Source organism: Caretta caretta, chromosome 4, assembly GCF_965140235.1.
Source record: "Caretta caretta isolate rCarCar2 chromosome 4, rCarCar1.hap1, whole genome shotgun sequence".
Lineage (NCBI taxonomy): Eukaryota > Metazoa > Chordata > Testudines > Cheloniidae > Caretta > Caretta caretta.
Genome location: NC_134209.1, coordinates 38,293,335 through 38,314,693, shown reverse-complemented (window position 1 = coordinate 38,314,693; position 21,359 = coordinate 38,293,335).

Here is a 21,359-nt window from a genome sequence, read left to right as displayed (position 1 = left end):
AGTACTTACACTCATGGAATGCCCCTTGCCTTTTCTGTAATCCGCTACAGTGATATGCTTTGATCAGGCAGACATACACCACCAGATCTTCAGCTGGTATGAATGGATGCAGCTCTGGAATATCATTAACATGACATGTGTTGTCTGTGTTTCCCCTGCTACTCTGAGAAGTTTGACTATAATGTAATGCCCATTTTTAGAAAGAGCTCAATAGGTGATCCTGGCACTTAAAGATCAGTGCATCTAACTTCAGTACTGGGCAAACTGGTAGAAACTATAGTAAAGAACAGAATTATCATAGACTCACACTTTAAGCCTAGAAACTCACCCACCCCCTTCTATAATAGACCTATAGCCTCTGGCTGAATTACTGAAGTCTTCAAGTCATGATTTAAAGACTTCAAATTACAGAGAATCCACCATTTACTCTAGCTTAAACCAACAAGTGACCCATGCTCCACAGAAGTAAAAACCCCAGTGGTCTCTGCCAATCTGAGCTGGGGGAAAATTCCTTCCTGACCCTAAATATGACAATCAGTTGAACCCTGAGCATGTCCACAAGACCCACCCCTAGACACCTGGGAAAGAATTCTCTAAACTTAGAGCCCTCAGAGCTTGGAGTCACTGTGGAGAGTTCTCTGAAAACTTCAGCTCAATGTCCAGTGGCAGTCAAAAAGGTAACAGAATGTTAGGAACGGGGAAGGTATAGAAAATAAGACAAAAAATATGTCACTGTGTAAATCCATGATGTTTCCACACCTGGAATACTGTGTCTTGATAGCCCAGTCTCAAAAAAGATATAATGGAATTGTAAAAGATTCAGAGAAGGGCAACAAAGATGATCAAGGGTAAGGACCAGCTTCCATATGTGGAGAGACTACAAAGATTAGGGCTGTTCAGCTTGGAAAAGAGGCGACTAAGGGGAGATGTGACAGAGGTCTATACAATCATGAATGTGTGGGAAAAGTGAATAGAGAAGTATTGTTCACCGTTTCCTAACAATACAAAAACCAGGGGTCACCTGATGAAATTAATAGGCAGCAGCTGTAGTACAAACAAGAGGAAGTACTGTTTCCATATGACACACAATTAACCTGTGGAACTCATTGCCATAGAACATTGTGAAGACCAAAGTATAATTGGATTTTAAAAGAACTAGATGAATGCTTAGAGGATAGGTCCATCAGTGGCTATTAGCCAAGATGGCCAGGGCTGAAACCCAATGCTTGGGGGGACCCTACACTTCTGACAGCCAGAAGTTAGGAGAGGATGACAGGGGTGGATCACTCCAACTGCCCTGTTACGTACACTCCTCCTGAAACTCTGGTACTGGTCCCTGGTGGAGACAGGATACTGGGCTAGATGTACATGTTGGTCTGACCCAGCATGGCTGTTCTTTTGTTCCTATAAAGTACTGGCTAGTAAATGAGAAAATCCCACACATTGCTCTTCTGGCTCTCAAGAGGTCATCCATGGCAGTGTTTGTAAAGCTTATCTAAAGTGATCACTCTCCTTACAATGTGTATGATAATCAAGTTGGGCCATTTCCAGCACAAATCCAGGTTTTCTCACCCTCCGCCCCCCCCCCCCCCCCACACACACACAAACTCACTCTCCTGCTGGTAATAGCCCATCCAAAGTGACCACTCTCTTTACAATGTGAATGATAATCAAGGTGGGCCATTTCCAGCACAAATCCAGGTTTTCTCACCCCCCCACCCCCATACACACACAAACTAGAGCCAGAAAAGTTCCCAGAAGTCACCTACTACAGGACAGGCCTAACAAAGAAAATAACAGAACGCCACTAGCCGTCACCTTCAGCCCCCAACTAAAACCCCTCCAACGCATTATTAAGGATCTACAACCTATCCTGAAGGATGACCCAACACTCTCACAAATCTTGGGAGACAGGCCAGTCCTTGCCTACAGACAGCCCCCCAACCTGAAGCAAATACTCACCAACAACCACATACCACACAACAGAACCACTAACCCAGGAACCTATCCTTGCAATAAAGCCCGTTGCCAACTGTGACCACATATCTATTCAGGGGACACCATCACAGGGCCTAATAACATCAGCCACACTATCAGAGGCTCCTTCACCTGCACATCCATCAATGTGATATATGCCATCATGTGCCAGCAATTCCCCTCTGCCATGTACATTGGTCAAACTGGACAGTCTCTACGTAAAAGAATAAATGGACACAAATCAGATGTCAAGAATTATAACATTCATAAACCAGTCGGAGAACACTTCAATCTCTCTGGTCACGCAATTACAGACATGAAGGTCGCTATCTTACAACAAAAAAACTTCAAATCCAGACTCCAGCGAGAAACTGCTGAATTGGAATTCATTTGCAAATTGGATACTATTAATTCAGGCTTAAATAGAGACTGGGAGTGGCTAAGTCATTATGCAAGGTAGCCTATTTCCCCTTGTTTTTTCCTACCTCCCCTCCCCCCTCAGACGTTCTGGTTAAACTTGGATTTATGCTGGAAATGACCCACCTTGATAATCATACACATTGTAAGGAGAGTGGTCAGTTTGGATGAGCTATTACCAGCAGGAGAGTGAGTTGGGGGGGGGTGGGGTGAGAAAACCTGGATTTGTGCTGGAAATGGCCCACCTTGATTATCATGCACATTGTAGGGAGAGTGGTCACTTTGGATGAGCTATTACCAGCAGGAGAGTGAGTTTGTGTGTGTATGGGGGTGGGGGGCTGAGAAAACCTGGATTTGTGCTGGAAATGGCCCACCTTGATTTTCATACACATTGTAAGAAGAGTGGTCACTTTGGATAAGCTATTACCAGCAGGAGAGTGAGTTTGTGGGGGTGGGAGGGTGGCGGAGGGTGAGAAAACCTGGATTTGTGCTGGAAATGGCCCACCTTGATTATCATGCACATTGTAGGGAGAAGGGTCACTTTGGATAAGCTATTACCAGCAGGAGAGTGGGGTGGGAGGAGGTATTGTTTCATGGTCTCTGTGTATATAATGTCTTCTGCAGTTTCCACAGTATGCATCCGATGAAGTGAGCTGTAGCTCACAAAAGCTTATGCTCAAATAAATTGGTTAGTCTCTAAGGTGCCACAAGTACTCCTTTTCTTAGTACAGAATGGGTAGTGCAAGGTATCCAGACTGTCATGGGGAGGTGGATGAAGGATGTTCTCATGTCAGTTGTATGTGTTGTTAGAAAGAGGCTGGTTTGCATGGGGGGTGGCTCTGATTTGGGGAGAGGAGGACAGAGTTTATCAGGCTGGGAGAGCTATTTAGGGCAGGAAGGCCATGCCAGGGATGATTCTTCCCTTTCTTATATTGCAGGCCACAGGAAGGGAAACAGCTGTAAGATTTCTTTCCTTTCTTCGCTCCATGAGAAGAGACTCAAGAACGAAGGAATGAAGGTAGGTGGGCCTTCTGAGGGAGGGTAGTCCGCCTAGTGGCTCAGGTGGCTAGAAGATGTCTGAAGGAGGGAATTGGAGGTGTGACTTGTCCTCTGCCTGTGCTGAAACTGGACTAGAGAAGATAAGCAGAGCCAGACTGATGTTCCCACACAGGCAGCACTGGCTCTGGATCACATGCCAAGCATTGTCCAACTGGGCAAATGCGCAGCTGCTTGGCAGGGCATTCTAATCCTGATAGCTGTAAAAATGTGTTTGTCAGATGCCTCAGATTTTTATGATGACTAGAAGAGATAGAGTACATAGAATACTCAACATTTGGGAACTAGCTGCTCTGAGGGGTGCTGAGATTCTAAGGGAAATTATTTGGATATGTAGTAATAATACTCAGAGTATATACGGTAATGAATATAAACATGGATGATTTATCTTTTTGCTCATACCCACAGGACTGAACTCCACACCAAATTATTGGTAGCCAAGAACTGTTTTCCTATTGCAGATTTTCAGACTTTTGGGGGAGGGATTTTTTTTTTTTTGGTGGGGGGCTGGGGTGAGGTGGTCTAATGGATAGGGCACTGGACTGTGGCTGAACAGCCATAGGTTTGATTGCTGTCTCAATCACAGAGACCCTGTGTGACCTTGGCCAAGTCATTTACTCTGTCCATATGCCTCAGTTCCCCACTGGGGTGTGATAAGGATAAATTAATTTATCCAAGACTGCATGGCATTCAGATACTCTGATGATGAGGGCCATATTGGCATCTAGATAGATTCCTCTGGAACATAGTAGTATGTGGTCATATTCCATGATTGATTTTCCTCAGTAGCAATCACAGTTCATTCTTTCCTGACTTCAGTTTCTGTGTTTCCTTAAACAAAAAACATGCCAGTAAATTGTGTTTGTTTGTTTAGCTGGCTACTAAGAATAATTGCTGCAATCTGGGATCTACTGGTGAGCCACTGGTGTTGCTTTTATTTTGTGGACATGAATCAAGATGGGTAGTGGCAGCAGAACTTGCATCCACTGAGTAGAGACATTAATAATATAAGGGAGACATAGCCTTCAGATTAGATAATCAAAGGCAGTTGTTTTTATCTGACCTGCCATGAGAAAAAAAAAAAGACTTCCTTCAAAAACAAATAACAATGTTAGCTTTCCCAAGGAAGTTGCACACATTTGTTTGTGTAAGCTCGAGAGATGTTTTTGTGAGTGAAAGTTCTTCTTAAATTAATATTAAGTGAATAGATTAAAATAAGGCAGTGGCATTTCTTAATGAAACAGTATGTGTTATAGCACGTAAGCAAGAGATCGTCAGGTTCCTGCATATCTGGATAATGTTGCCACAGGATTGTCGTTTATTTGCTTCTTAATCCAGGGGACAATGTGACTATTTATATCACATAATAAGTCAATTCTGCAGATGGCTCTAAATATTTTGTGCCCAATTCATGCAGTGGTTGTTGCTATTTGTTTGTAAAGAAAACTTCCCAGGGTAAAAGGACTTAGACATGGAACATATAGGGAATCAATGCCAGTGTGGCTGAGTTAAAGGTGCTGTCACTGTTTTGGCAACCATATCTCACAACTTCTTTGGTTTTGTGTCTGAGTCTTAACTCTTTATCGTATAGTTTGGGGCATTTTAATATGGACATAGCAGTTTAGCCAGATTATTTTAATACTGCGGACCTTTTATATGTTGTGCTCAAACCGTGCTATGACTTTCACTGGGAAATCTGCATTAACTGGCAGATTGCATGCTGATATCAGGAAATGAGTCTTCAGCTACTGGAAATGTGCTGCCAAATATAACATTCTTAAGTAAACATGGAAGCAGAGATGGTTGTTTACAGTCCACCTATTCACTCATCGGAGTTGCTGTGCCCTGTACCTCCAGTACAACAGGGGAGTTCCGAGATCAGAAGTACAAAGGAGATCACTTCTTTTTTCCTCCCTCAGCTAACTAAGGGTCTGAAGACTTGTCTATGTTTACCGGGGGATTGATGCAGCGGTCGATTTAGCGGGTCTGGTGAAGACCCACTAAATCAACCACAGGTTGCTCTCCCATCAACTCCTGTACTCCACTGGATCGAGAAGAGTAGGGGGAGTCGATGGGAGAGCGTCTCCTGTTGACATCGCATAGTGTGGACCCTGAGGTAAGTAGATCTAAGCTACGTCGAATTGAGTTACGCTATTCACATAACTCAAATTGCATAGCTCAGATCGAATTTCACTTGTAGTTTAGACAAGGCTTAACTGTGCTCCCATTGAAATCAGTGGGTGCAGGATTAGCCCATCTGTGGTAGACGTTCCACTTCTGGAGGTTTCCTTTCTAACTTGGAACTGTGATGCAACTGAAACTCAGGGACATACCCTAAGAGTCTTAGGATCATTTAGTTATGTCTACACTGGAATTAAAAACCCATGGCTGGCCCATGCCAGCTAATTTAGGCCTGCAGTGTAGCCCAGTGGGCCAGCTTACCTCTATTATATTCATTGCTTTAAGGCCTTATAGTCCACTTTATTATATTCAGCAGTAATGCAAGGAACCTCCAGGCTTGTGTCCTGTAAGTCATTGGCTTCAGTGGTTAGCATGAGGGTTGAGGCCTAAGAATTTTGGCATAGATAAACTTAGGTAACTCATAAGTTTTGGGTCACTGGAATTTTGGGAAACTGGGGGGAATTTTGTCCATAATGACATCAGCCAACCACAGAACATGAATTGACACCGGCTTCTGGAAGGTTTTGGGTGGAACATCCGACTGCAAGAGTGCCAAGGCAACGAATTGATGTATAGGATAATAGGGTGAAATCATAAATACATTAACCTATAGAAGGAGGACACCTTAACATTGGTAAGGGGAGGAAATACAAATAAGGAAGAGGAGAGAAACCCCTATTGAATATGCATTAGCCGTGGTAACATCAGTGTAACATATTACAAAAGTGATGTCCCAGGGCAGTAGGCAAGAGAGATGTAGCCCTTGGGAGGGACCAGAATGATGGCCACTAGGGAAGATGAGAAGATAATGCCTAACATTTCAGGCTGTTCTGCAGGGGATGGTGACAGTGTGGATTTTCAGATGTACTTTCTGTATTATCTCTATCTACTTTACTGAGTTAGTGTGTATGTGACTTTACTAAATGTATTAATAAATTATTTATAAATATAAAAGAGTTCCTATAGTGTGAGTGTACACCTGTGCACATTGGGGTTCCCAAGTACATACTAATTTTAATAATACTAGTCCTGATCTTGGGCAAGAAACTGTCAACCCTGAAAGTGATAACTGGGAATTTTTCTTCATAATCTATAGATCAGGCTACAGCAGGGTTCAGGGTGTGGGGCTGTTTAATTGCAATGTAGATGCCCGGGCTACAGGACACTGTGAGGTGGAAGGGTCCCAGGGCTCAAGCTGGAGCCTGAGCTGGAACGTCTACACTGCAATTAAACAACCCTGCAGCCTGAGCCCTGTGAGCCCAAGTCAGCTGGTCTGGGCCAGCTGCAGGTGTCTGTTTGCAGTGTAAGCATACACTGAAAGTGTGAGGCTTTCAGAAGTGCTCAGCCTTGGCCTAATTCTGCTCCCATTGACTTGACTTAATATTTTCCTTTAAAGTGAATCTGTGTGCTTATGAAAGGTGATAGATAGAAATGGAGACTGAAAATGATTCAATACAGAGACCACAGATAACACAAGCAGTGGTAGTGTATGGCTTTCCCCGACTCTACCCAGCCAACCTTTACAAAATATCTCAAACAGCATTCTTTTTTAAAGTCTGTGCTTAAGTAAAGACTACTTGTGCCAAACTGGAGGGGTTTACTCAGTGTTTAACTGAGTTCTTACTTTGGAACAACTCCCAGTCAAGTCAATAGAAGCTGTCTGAGGAATGATTGAATAAAAACTAAGTAAATACCTCAGTATTTAGCCTAGTGGTAGCACAGAAACTGCATCAACACTTCTCTGGAGGTATGCCTTCTATGCAAGAGATGGTGATTTAGTTCCAGGGCCATTCAATCCTTGGTCTGTCTGCTGAGACTGACGACAATGCTGTGCGCTCGTGCTCTCTCTCTCTCTCTCTCTCTCTCTCTTTATGTATATATATATACACACACACACACACACACATCTAATATTAAATAGTTTTTATTGGCACGTAGCACCACTGACAGTGTACACAGGGAGAGATAGTTGGCTTGGTTGAGACTGATTTGTGCAGGTTCACTAATTCAAAACAGACCTAAATCTGACTGTTGTGGCCATTCCAGGGATTCCTCTAGTGGCGCAGGGGTATGACGAGGGCAAAGAGGAAGTGGGTTGGACACTGCTGCATCCAGCTGATCCCTAACTGCTTAGCCGGCCTATTGAGATTGTTGGCAACTGGTATAAGATAGAGTAACCTAATGGCTACTCTGTGAGCACTGGGGCAGTGCCAGCCAGCCCTGATACCAGGGAGCTGGTTCAGTGCTACCTTTTGTTCCCCTCTAGGCAGACATTCACCGAGAACAGGGGGGATGATACGGAGGATATGTATCAGCACCTCATTTCACAACAGTCTGTGTCACATTTATTAACTAGCATCATTTGATTGTATTAGAGGTTGAATATTTCCTGTCATTACAGTTGTTTATTCTATTTTGGGATATTGCAAAAGGTCCATCAAAGAAATTCCTTTTGACCTTTTATTTTAAAGTTATGGCCTAAAATAATTGCTGTCTACATCCTCTTGTCCATCCTTTTATGTACCTCTTCTGCCTTCTCAATATCATGTTTTCATGTGTTGTTTTTAAAATTGAGTATGTAAAATATGAAAATTTATTCTGGGGGCTAATGTCCCCCCCCCCTTTTTTAATATAGTCATGATTTTTTAAAAAGCCTGTAACCAGTCTCCAACCCCCCCAGAACTTTATAAATTGGCTGTGTTTCACTTTCTGGGCCACGTCCTCTGAAGTTGTTGTTGTTATATTTATGTAGCATGTCAAAGGTGGGTGGGCACAGTGTGAACCAAGAGGCTGCTGCTTGATTTTTTTTTTATAGGGTCTGATTTTTGTATGGAATTTGAATATATAGATCCTTAAACCCTCAGTACTATATGACCTATATCACTGCTATATCAGCTTTCGCTTAACATGCTGCTGAATTCTCCTATATCTGTTTAATGTCATGATAAAACACATTGCTTTCTTTGTCTTTATAATCATGCATAACTACAAAATATATCAAGAATGCCAGTTATGGCTGCCGTTTGTGTGTAGTAGATGTCTGTTAGCTTGGAAATAATTAGAGAATTTTTTTGTAATATTAGTATGAATTGAAAGTAATACAATTAAATTGGCCAGTGCACAGCCCTCAGATAGTAATATGTAGATAGACCCCATCAGTACTTCTGGGACAGCATCTGGAGCCAATTTAGATAGCCCCAATACTCTTTGGAATTCTGTTTGTGTTTGGGGAACACAACTTTAGGGAAAATTCCTTTCAGGATAAAACTTGGCAACCTTGGCTTCAATCTGAAAAAAACTTTGTTTCCAAAACTCTGGCAGGCTTTTAAATCTAGGATTGGAAAATAAATATGTTGTTTAACATGTATTTTATGGTCATACAACTCAAAAATGGTTTTTAGAAACTAAAAAATGACTAGATGCCTCCACTTATCAACTCACCATTTGCCTAATCAAAAGTATATAAATGAACCAACATAGCCCTGCTTAAAAAAATGACATTGTTTTATGTGGAACACAATACCATAACACCTATGGAGCCAAAGCTTGCAGCCAAGGAAGTCAGTGAGAGTTTGACTGAGTTAGGACTGAAATGTTTCACCTGTAATGACCAATAGAGTTTCTACCTATGCCCTGAACAAGAGTTTGGAAAGGGGATATGAAGCTCTCTAAGTCAAGATTTAAATGAACTATAATCTTATTGGACTTCACAGTACCCTGTAGGCATCAGATTTTTTTCAGATAAGACAGTAAGGTGATGGAATTGTAGCAGACAATGGTGTCTTTGTGAAGTCAGTGTGAATTTTGCCATTAATTTCAATGGGACCAAGAGTTTACCTTTATTTGCGGATCATATACCACTGAAGTTAAAGGCAACACTCCCATTGACTTAAGGCAGGGAAGAGGAATCGGGGCTATAGTTTTGTAATACATAAATATTCTTAAATCTTGTTTAAAATAAAAGCAGCTTAAAAAAAAAAAAGAGCCAAATAGGAAGAATAGTGAGTTCAAAAAGCAGCCCAATGAGGCTGTGCAGCCTCTTCTGAATGTATAAAAAAATTAACTGTCTTTTAAAATAGTGTAGCTTAGGAACAGATTATTTCAAGGTGGTAAAAACCTAAAGAGTGGAATTTTCAACAGCGTGCAGCATCGGCCTAACCCTGCTCTCGCTGAAGGCAATGGGATTTTTACTGTGAATAAAGCAGTCAGGATAGTGTTGTCGGAGATTAAGACCTAATCCATTGCCCATTGAAGTCAGCCTGGTAGGTTCCCCCACCCTGCATCACACCTTTATTGATGATCCCCATTTTTATAATTTTCTATGTATGACAAGTGGCACTTCCCAGTGTCCGATGGCTGTGTAATAAAACAGTCTTGGGTCTTTATCGTCATGCTAATACACAAGAAGATAAGAGATGTTCCCCCATCACCTATTCGGGTGGATTCCTTGAACTTTTTTGTATATATGAACTTAATATATATGGTCTGCGTAAGCTGGTCTTGTAAAGACTCTGGCTGGTCCTCAGGAGAGTTCAGTTTGGTGCCCAGCTCCACTGTAGGCTCCCTGCATGACTGTGGGCAAATCACTTAGGCGCTAATTTTGCAAATTACAATGTTTGGGCTGACCCCAGCTCATATGTTGTATCTTGCAGGATCAGGGCCTAAATCTCTTGTGCCTCAGTTCCAAATCTATAAAATGAGTATAATAGATTCTTACCCCCTCCTTTTGCCTGTCTTGTCTATTAGATTGTAAGCTCTTTGAGTAGGGACTGTTTGTACAGAACCTAACACAGTGGGGCCCGATCTCAATAGAGATCCCTAGGCACTACTATAAAAGAAATGATAAATAATAATAATTCACCTATTTTGAAATGGACATCTCCATCTTCCCCCGCAATGCCCCACCCCCCAGCTCTGTCTGTGTATTTGTTTGCTCACTTGCCAAGCAAAGGCAATTGACTGGTGGTTCCCGCCCCACTCTGAATTCTGGGGTACAGATGTGGGGGCCCGCATGAAAGACTCCCTAAGCTTATTTCTACCAGCTTAGGTTAAAAACTTCTGCAAGGCACAAATCCTTCCTTGTCCTTGGATGGGTACTGCTGCCAGCAACAAGTGAGTTAGACAAAGATTCAGGAAAAGGACCACTTGGAGTTCTTGTTTCCTCAAAATATTCCCCCAACCCCCTTCACCTCCTTTTCTGGGGAGGCTTGAGAATAATCTATCAACCAGATAGGTAAACATGGTGAGCACAGACCAGACCCTTGGGTTTTGAGGACTCTAAAAACCAATCAGATTCTTAAAAAACAGAACTTTATTATAAAGAAAAAAAAGTAAAAGAAGCACCTCTGTAAAATCAGGATGGAAGGTAATTTTACAGAGTAATAAGACTTAAAACACAGAGGATTCCCCCCTAGGCAAAACTTCAAAGTTACAAAAAACAGGGATAAACCTCCCTCTTAGCACAGGGAAAATTCACAAGCTAAAACAAAAGATAACCTAACGTACCTTGCCATGTTTACTTACACTTTTTGTAATATCAGAGACTCGTTTCAGGATTGTTTGGAGGAGATGGATTTCCCTGACCTGGTGCCTCTCTGCCTCCCGAGAGAACACAAAGAAACACAAAACAAAAACCTTCCCCCACAGATTTGAAAGTATCTTCTCCCCTTATTGGTCCTTTTGGTCAGGTGCCAACCAGGTTATCTGAGCTTCTTAATCCTTTGCAGGTAAAGGAGGGATTTTATGCTACCCTTAGCTGTATGTTTATGACAGTCCTATATTCAGGTTTTAAGAGTACAGTACTCAAGTTACTTCCCAAACTAGAATCCACCTAACAATATTTTAAACAGCAATTGGCAGGATGAAAGGGGGGGAAAATCAGTGATTCGCTGAAGGTTCACTGCCCACAGCATTCCCATCTGTCTTCATAATGGTTTACCTGACTTCTCTACCTAGTCGATGATATGCAATTCTAGAAACTCAGAAAAGCTGCCAGCAATTATTGCAGGAGCAAAAGCTCCATTTATAATGTCTTATGGACAATAGCTTCATGGCTTTATAATTTCTTCCCATGCAAACTGTTCAAGTTTTCCTTGCTGCAATATTGAATTGCTCTTTAAGATGAGCTGTTCCAAAGCCATACATCCTTATACTGTTGTGACATTCCCCAGGGTACAATCTGGACAGCTGAACAGCTGTGTCCTCTCAATCCTCCAACTTGGGGTGCCTTTCACACTTCTTTTCTTTGAGAATACCCACTCCTGGCCTGTTCACACACAGCCTCTAGCCTGCAAAATCACTCCCAACTGAATTATATGAGTGCTTCTAGCCAGCCATTTTTGAATTATATTGCAGAGTGACACCAGCAAATTCCCAGTCCCAGACTTGTCCCCAGAAATGTGTGTCTTGTACTGCCTAGTTCTTTCCTTCTGTGCAGTACAAGCTCATAGAAAGTTTGTCACTTCATTAATAGAAAATGATATGCACAAACTCTGTTATCTCAAATGCAGGTTTCAAACACTTCAATCCAAACACACTGGTTTAGATAAAAACAATAAAACAAGTTTATTAACTACAGAAAGATAGATTGCTTGTAATCACTTAAAATGAGGCATAAAGTCAGAATTGGTTACAAAGAAATAAAAGGTAAAATGCAAACTAATACCTAACTTATCTAGCTAAATTAATTCAAATCAAAGGTTTTTCTTATCACCTGCTTTCATTAGCTGAAGTCCTTCAGTCAGGATCCCTCCCCCAGTTCAGTGTTCCTTCAGGTGCCGATGACGTGAGCAGAAAGAAAGGGAGGAGTGGTTGGGGGCTTCTCTTCTCATTTCTATAGTTCTTTTTTCCCCTTTGAAGATCATCTCCAGCTGGGGTTCAGGCAACAGCAATTCTGTCTGCCAAGATGTAAATTTCTCACTCACACCAATCTTCCCAGTCAAAGAATTGCTGCTTACCCAGGTGTTTATTCAATTGATTTTGTTGACACCTGGCTGAGGTGTCAGTTTGCCTTTTGTCTTTGAGGAACTGGTTTGGGCTGCTTTTCTAAACTTGGAGCCTGTCTCAGCAATGTCATACTGTAAAATCTTAACTTTACATACAATGTTGCTACATGCATTTTACCAGGACAATAATGTTCAGTAGATTGAATTTTCAAATGATACTTCACAAGGCATATTTCCTACAAAATGTATCATAGTCTTGTAATAGTGGTGAACACAGGGGTTCAGTCTGCCACAACTGTTACTCTGTAACAAGAACAAAAAATCTTGCATTTCAGCATAATTCACTTTTCTTAGCTTCCACTTAATTTGTCTCCTATCATTGACTGATTGGTACTTGATGGTAGTTACTTTTTAGGGATAAACAAGCCCAACCCAAACCGAACCTCTGATATCACTAGCCGAGAATTTAGGACCATTCTAGGTCTAAACTTTGCAACAAATGTCTATTACGTTTTAAATATGTAGACTGGAGTGGGACTAGGAGTTTGTGCATTGTCCCTACACCAGCCCCATGGACAAGCCACTGAACATATAATTCTGCAAAGCCTTTCTGCTTCATGCGTGAGCATGTGTGTGCTTGGAGGTCTTGAGAGCAGTGATGGATTGAGGAAGTGCAGTTCCAGCACGGCACTATATCAGGGAATGAAAGGGGATCCCTGCAGTAGCAGGAACACAGTGTCTTTGTCTCCTGCACTGGTAGCCCTCTGCTGCACTGGATCCCAAGGTATTGGGAGATTGTGGGAGACGAACCTGCCTATTCATCCCATAAGGAATTAATCACACACATTTCCTCCCTCCAGTGGAATGACCTAAGGGTGAAATCCTAGTCGCATTGAAGTTTTGCCATTGACTTAAATGGAAGCAGAATTTCACCCTAAGAGAATAATCTCATTGAGTTTCCATCCCCATTTGTCACTTCCCATGGGTCTTTCTGCAGAAAGAGGCACTCTGGCCCACTCTAAGAATTGCAAAGAGATGGGAGTGCAGAAAGAGGAAAACTATCTTTGGGTACAATAAATACATAAAATCCAAAATATATCAAATAGTTTCAGACACAATTACTAAATTTCAGGGGTAGGTCTCACTTAAAAATTTGTAAATGTTCCTGTTATGAGTAAGGGCAAGATGTACCTTTCACCTCTGTCTCCCCCTGGGCACCTTTACAAATGAAAGCCCTATACCCATACTATTTAGATTAAAATCCCACAGTTCACCTTTACTCTTACACTGGGTGACCAGGACACAGTACCCCTGTTTTATTAACTGTGTCCTCAGGTCCAGCTGGGTTTTGGCTCCTGTTATATACTTCACTCCAGGAGCCGGTGGCCAGTATAAAAGTGCCGTGGTAGGGAACAGCTTGTTCAAAACAAATAATTATTTATCCATAGGAACATGGCACACACAGAAGAAAGAAAAGTTAAAACAAAAGGCCTATATGAATACGATTTTACCTAAACCTTAGCCTTTCTTGTAAGATGAAGTAGGCCCCCCAGCACTGAGGCTCAGTAAGACAGACTGCACCCCTCCAGCTTTTGCCTCTTAGTCTGATCCACCAATGAGTGTCTCTTCTCTGAGTTCTCAGGCAGTCTTTTATTCATTTCAAAAGTTTGTCCTGGGACCCCTGAACCTAGTCCATCTTGTTTATGCACCTTTGCAGTTGGGTTGGAGGAAGACTTTCAGCGATGGGTTCACTGAATAGTTCATCTGAGCACCATTAATTTGATTACTCATTAAATGGTTCCTGGTATAACTGGAGAGCTCCAGCTGGAATTAATCGTATTTGACCAGAGATACATACAAATAGTCATAAAAAATAATACAGATCTCTCCCATGTTCTTAATCTGAATTTATCAGATCATCAACATTTCCCTCAATAAACTGTCAACAACTACAAGTTACTAGTATTGAGTAAACTGTGAGCATCTGATAAATTCCATTTTATCTTCTGTAACTTTCACAGTTCAGACTTCGATCCTATGAGTACCTTTATGCATCTGAGTATTGCCACTGAAGTCAAAGGGACTACTCACATTTGTAAAGTTACTCACTTATCACCATTGCATGCCCAAAGCTGTTAGAATTTTTGCAGGTTCATCTTGCACTGAACACTGCTCTACCTACAACAGTTGAACCATCAGTAAGGAATGAACTTAAACTAAACCAGCAAAAGGCACTCTGGCAACAGTTGAAGGGTCTGTGCAAGGGGACTGCACCGATCAAACAAAATCAATTTCTAAAGCAGATTAGTTAAATTGCTGCAACTTTTTATATGTGGACAAGGCCTGAGATGACAAAAGATGAAATTTTAATTTTACTTGAAAAGATTAGTTTCTAGAAATAGGATTGTGCATTTGGATTTAATTTGTAGTTAGGATGTTGGCTTAGTTTATGTCTAAATATGGAATAGGTTTGAGATTTGGCTTTGATTATAGTTATATAATAGTTTGAGTATAGTTATATCCTGTTGTTATATTTCCTAGATTGTGAAGGGTCCCAGCAAGGTCAATAAGGCAATTTTAACAATTAATCAGTTAAGCATCTTATTTTTGTTTATCTTCAGCTCCCCAGGGGCCCTCCAATTGTTATGTAGGAGAGAGGGATCCACTGTTTTATTAATTTTGATAGAATATATGGGCCAAATATGTTAATATAACCCAATTATTGTTGCATTAGGGTTCAGGGTTTGGTCTACAGAGACTTCAGCCTGATTAGTACCATGGCAAATACACCATTAGAAGTCTTTTAACCTTTTATTAAAGATACAGGAAAGACGGAGGAAAAAGTTAAAGCATTTCAAATGTAAAGTATTAAATAAGGCTTTCATTTTAATGAAATCCCTTGTTACCTTTCCCCTTAGCTGTAAAGAGTTTTTAGAAAGATTCCCCCCCACCCGTCCAACAGTTTTTAGATATTATTAAAGATGCTAATAACTGTTCGTTTAGGGAAGAAGTGTTAATAGAAATGGACTGGAGCTGTCATTGGTGGTGGTGGTGTTAAAGTACAATCCACTTTTGTAAAAGACAAAACAAGATGAACACACAAAAGAATGAGAGAAAAGAACAGCAAAGATAGAAAATGCAACTTCTGTCTCTGATGTTTCCAGGGGAAAACAAATTAAAAAAGAGAGCCACAGAAGTTCATCTCATCACCACTTTAATGTTCTTCAGCATGATGCCTGCGCATATTGAAAATGACAATCAGAACAGAAAGTAAATATGAATGTACAGGACTGAGATATGCTTTAGGTACCTGTCTTCCCACACTGCTGTTTATTTTTAACCATGCCAAGAAGAATTAGCTCATTTCAATTTAACACAATGAAGATGTAATGGTGGGAGTCTGCTATAGACCACCGGACCAGGGGGATGAGGTGGATGAGGCTTTCTTCCAGCAGCTCGCAGAAGCTACTAGATCGCACGCCCTGGTTCTCATGGGTGACTTTAATTTTCCTGATATCTGCTGGGAGAGCAATACAGCGGTGCATAGACAATCCAGGAACTTTTTGGAAAGCGTAGGGGACAATTTCCTGGTGCAAGTGCTAGAGGAGCCAACTGGGGGGGGGGGAGCTTTTCTTGACCTGCTGCTCACAAACCGGGATGAATTAGTAGGGGAAGCAAAAGTGGATGGGAATCTGGGAGGCAGTGACCATGAGTTGGTTGAGTTCAGGATCTTGACACAGGGAAGAAAGGTAAGCAGCAGGATACGGACCCTGGACTTCAGGAAAGCAGACTTCGACTCCCTCAGGGAACGGATGGGTAGGATCCCCTGGGGGACTAACATGAAGGGGAAAGGAGTCCAGGAGAGCTGCCTGTATTTCAAGGAATCCCTGTTGAGGTTACAGGGACAAACCATCCCGATGTGTCGAAAGAATAGTAAATATGGCAGGCGACCAGCTTGGCTTAACAGTGAAATCCTAGCAGATCTTAAACATAAAAAAAAAAGCTTACAAGAAGTGGAAGGTTGGACATATGACCAGGGAAGAGTATAAAAATATTGCTCGGGCATGTAGGAATGAAATCAGGAGGGCCAAATCGCACCTGGAGCTGCAGCTAGCGAGAGATGTTAAGAGTAACAAGAAGGGTTTCTTCAGGAATGTTGGCAACAAGAAGAAAGCCAAGGAAAGTGTGGGCCCCTTAATGAATGAGGGAGGCAACCTAGTGACAGAGGATGTGAAAAAAGCTAATGTACTCAATGCTTTTTTTGCCTCTGTCTTCACGAACAAGGTCAACTCCCAGACTGCTGCGCTGGGCATCACAACATGGGGAATAGATGGCCAGCCCTCTGTGGAGAAAGAGGTGGTTAGGGACTATTTAGAAAAGCTGGATGTGCACAAGTCCATGGGGCCGGACGAGTTGCATCCGAGAGTGCTAAAGGAATTGGCGGCTGTGATTGCAGAGCCATTGGCCATTATCTTTGAAAACTCGTGGCGAACGGGGGAAGTCCCGGATGACTGGAAAAAGGCTAATGTAGTGCCAATCTTTAAAAAAGGGAAGAAGGAGCCGGTTTTGTTCAATATCTTCATAAATGATCTGGAGGATGGTGTGGATTGCACTCTCAGCAAATTTGCGGATGATACTAAACTGGGAGGAGTGGTAGATACGCTGGAGGGGAGGGATAGGATACAGAAGGACCTAGACAAATTGGAGGATTGGGCCAAAAGAAATCTGATGAGGTTCAATAAGGATAAGTGCAGGGTCCTGCACTTAGGACGGAAGAACCCAATGCACAGCTACAGACTAGGGACCGAATGGCTAGGCAGCAGTTCTGCAGAAAAGGACCTAGGGGTGACCGTGGACGAGAAGCTGGATATGAGTCAGCAGTGTGCCCTTGTTGCCAAGAAGGCCAATGGCATTTTGGGATGTATAAGTAGGAGCATAGCGAGCAGATCGAGGGACGTGATCGTTCCCCTCTATTCGACTTTGGTGAGGCCTCATCTGGAGTACTGTGTCCAGTTTTGGGCCCCACACTACAAGAAGGATGTGGATAAATTGGAGAGAGTCCAGCGAAGGGCAACAAAAATGATTAGGGGTCTGGAACACATGAGTTATGAAGAGAGGCTGAGGGAACGGGGATTGTTTAGTCTGCAGAAGAGAAGAATGAGGGGGGATTTGATAGCTGCTTTCAACTACCTGAGAGGTGGTTCCAGAGAGGATGGTTCTAGACTATTCTCAGTGGTAGAAGAGGACAGGACAAGGAGTAATGGTCTCAAGTTGCAGTGGGGGAGGTTTAGGTTGGATATTAGGAAAAACTTTTTCACTAGGAGGGTGGTGAAACACTGGAATGCGTTGCCTAGGGAGGTGGTGGAATCTCCTTCCTTAGAAGTTTTTAAGGTCAGGCTTGACAAAGCCCTGGCTGGGATGATTTAATTGGGGATTGGTCCTGCTTTTGAGCAGGGGGTTGGACTAGATGACCTCCTGAGGTCCCTTCCAATCCTGATATTCTATGATTCTAAGACAAGATTTGTGTCTGGAAAGATAGTGGTTGGGTTTATTCAACCTTTTTTGGAAAATTAAGGCCTGGCCCAAACACATACTTCTGTTTTGTTTCCTCTGAGACAGCCACGATTATCATCATTCCATGAGTTTCAAATCACAAGAGAATCTGAGAATGACTCATTGTTTCCCATTTCATTAGCTCAGGACAGGATGCAAAGCTCATTAACACATTTTGGGAGTCTTTACATGACATAAGTCTGTAAGCTTCCATATTTAGTTTCCCCCTGAATTGTTGTTTATAACTTCTCTTGCAGCTCTCTAGACTCCCCACCCATAAGCATGCAATTTAGCTTGATGCAGCCAGTCACATTCTCTCCATCACCCTCCCTCCACTGTTGCTGTCAGCATGTCTGAGTCTGCGTCTAATCAGTGATGTGGCAATATTAGCACATCAGTATTAATAGTTCTTCCAGAGTGCAGCTTCTCATGTTACCCAAAAGTATCTCCTCCTCCTTTCCTTGTGGTGTTTAGATGGATATTTGTTGTTAACCAACACATTGCCTCTCCAAGTCAGGAATGTGACTTCTGATCAGAAAGGCAAGAGTCAGCCAAGCGGTGGATGGTTTAGTTGCTAAGTAACAACAAAAAGAGACAAATTCTGCTCTCGGTTACACCATATAAGTCTGGAGCAGCTACCAAAGCCAAAGAACCATATCCTCAATTGCCATAGCTCCATTAAAATAATAGCACTATGCTGAATTACTCCAGCTGAGGCTCTGGCCTAGGGAAGATAAACTCCATTTATACCCATGTCACTTTGAGGAAATTTTGATCCTATTTTCTCATAAATAAAGATGCATACATACAATTCGATATCAGCTGAAAGTCTAATTGCTACCTCAGAAGTTTAATCAAATGATATGGGGTAGACCTAGTATTTTACAAACTCTCTATTGGCTTACGACGCAAGATGGGTGAGGTGATATCTTTTATTGGACCAACTTCTGTTGGTGAGAGAGACAAGTTTTCGAGCCACACAGAGCTCTTCTTCAGGTCTGGGAAAGGAACTCCCAGAGTCACAGCAAAATGAAAGGTGGAACAGATTGTTTAGAGTAAGTAGTGAGCACATATTGGAAGGGACCATTGAAGATAGAGTGACCTGTTAACACCTCTGCAGTCATCAGACAAAAAGAGGGCATTAGTGGGTTACAGATTGTTGTAATAAGCCATAAATCCAGTGTCTCTGTTCAGTCCATGATATTAAGACTATGTCTATAATGTGCAGCTTACAGTGGCACAGCTGTAAGGTATGCAATGTAGCTGCTCTTTGTTGGCAGGAGAGAGGTCTCCTGATGACAAAATAAAACCATCCCCAATAAGGGGCGGTAGCTTTGTTGGTAGGAGAGCGTCTTCTGCCGACAAAGTGCTGTTCACACCAGGACTTCTCGTCCGTAAAACTTTTGTTGGTTGGGGTGTGTTTTTTCACACCCCCGAGCAACAAAAATTTTACCAATGAAAGTGCAGAGTAGATGTAGCTTTAGTGTTAAGCAGAATCATGAATTTATACTCCCAGGCTCGTCTTTTGACAGTGTTGTGCAGGTTTCCTTTGACGATGAGTACTGACAGGTCAGATATAGAGTTAGCACTTAGTGAAAAGTGTTCACCATCAGGTGATGATATGTTTTTTTTCTATCATTTTTCTCTGTGAGTTTGAGAGCATAGTGACTGTCTGGTTTCATCCATCTAGTTGTTGTTGGGGCATGTAGTGCACTGGACGAGGTATACCACTGGGACGGGGTCCTCAGGGTACAACCTGGACTGTGGGCCTGGTGAGCCCCCTGTCCCACCAACCTGGGGTATTCCTCTCTCATTGTGATGCTGTTCTCATCTGATAGGCACTGCACTTACACACACTGTGATACATGATGATATCCCTGCCACTCATGAACCATTAAGAGGGAGACTCCAGCCAATTTCCCCCAGCTCCCCATTCTTGCACTCCAGAACTGTGCCATCTTGCAGTGGAGAGAAGCCTGGCCAGTGTAAGTTCATTATCCAGTTTGCTCCTCCCTTGTTGTGGAAAGGACACACACTAGCCTTTGTAAACTGAGCTGAGATTTCCCAAGCACTTCAACCAAAACACACTCTTTTAGGTAAAATATAAAACAGGTTTATTAACTATAGAAACATAAATGGAAAGTGATTACAAGTAGCAGGCGTAGAGATCAGAGTTGGTTACTTAAGAAACAAAAAATAAATTTGCAGTGTAAGTTCTACAAACTAAACAGGATTTGAATCAAGCAGTGTCTCACCCTGATAGATAGTACAAGCAGGTTACAGATCTTCAATACACAGCCTGGGACCACACTCCCCCAGTTCAAAGTTTTTGTCTTCCAGACATTCCTACAGGTGTTGAGTTTGGGGAGGGAGAGGCCAAGTGATGATGTCAGTTCCCCTCTTTTATATGTTCTTCCAGCTTGCTGGAAAGATCTTTTTGCTGTGACATGGGGATTACGCAGTCTCCATTATCTATGTGCTCCCTCTGATAAGTCTCTGGGATGGCCCTTGGGAGAGTGGATTCCAGTGTTGTGCCTGACAGGCTGATTGTGGGTGTTTCCAACCTCACAACATATTTCAGTGACGTATACAGCACTACTTCATACATTTCCATATAATGATAGCACACATAATCAAACAGGATATTAATGTTCAGCAGATCAAGACTTTTCAAATGATATCCCATAAAGCATGCATTGTACCAAACATATCCTAATCATATCATAGTGGTGAATATGGGAGTTCCATGGTGTTATTTTAAGGTATTGAATGTCACAGCCATGTGCTGGGATAGGCATGTGTAGGATCCATTGAAATTGAAAGGTGTGTTGTGCGGGGGAGGAGGTTGATCATTGTAGCAGTGGAGATATGTCTGCAAGCTTTGCATCTGTTCTTCTGGTGGGGTCTGGTGCTGCTTCAAGTTGGTGTGTCATGGTCTGTGAGAAGCTTGCTTCTGATAATGAGCATGGAGAGGTTGGGGCGAGGGGGAGGTGAAGGCCAGAAGTCAGGGTCCAGGAAAGATTTCTTTCAGGTTGGGATCCCCACTGAGTATGGGTTTTAGTTATCTGATACCCTGTATGGGTTCCAGTGTAGGGTGCTAGGTCTGGGAATGTGCAGTCATAGAGGGTTTTATTTCTGTATTGAAGCAGGTTCTCTTGGGATATTTGGGTATCACATTTCATGATATGATCTACTTCTCCGGTGGAGTGTCCTTGTTTGGTAAAGGCAGTT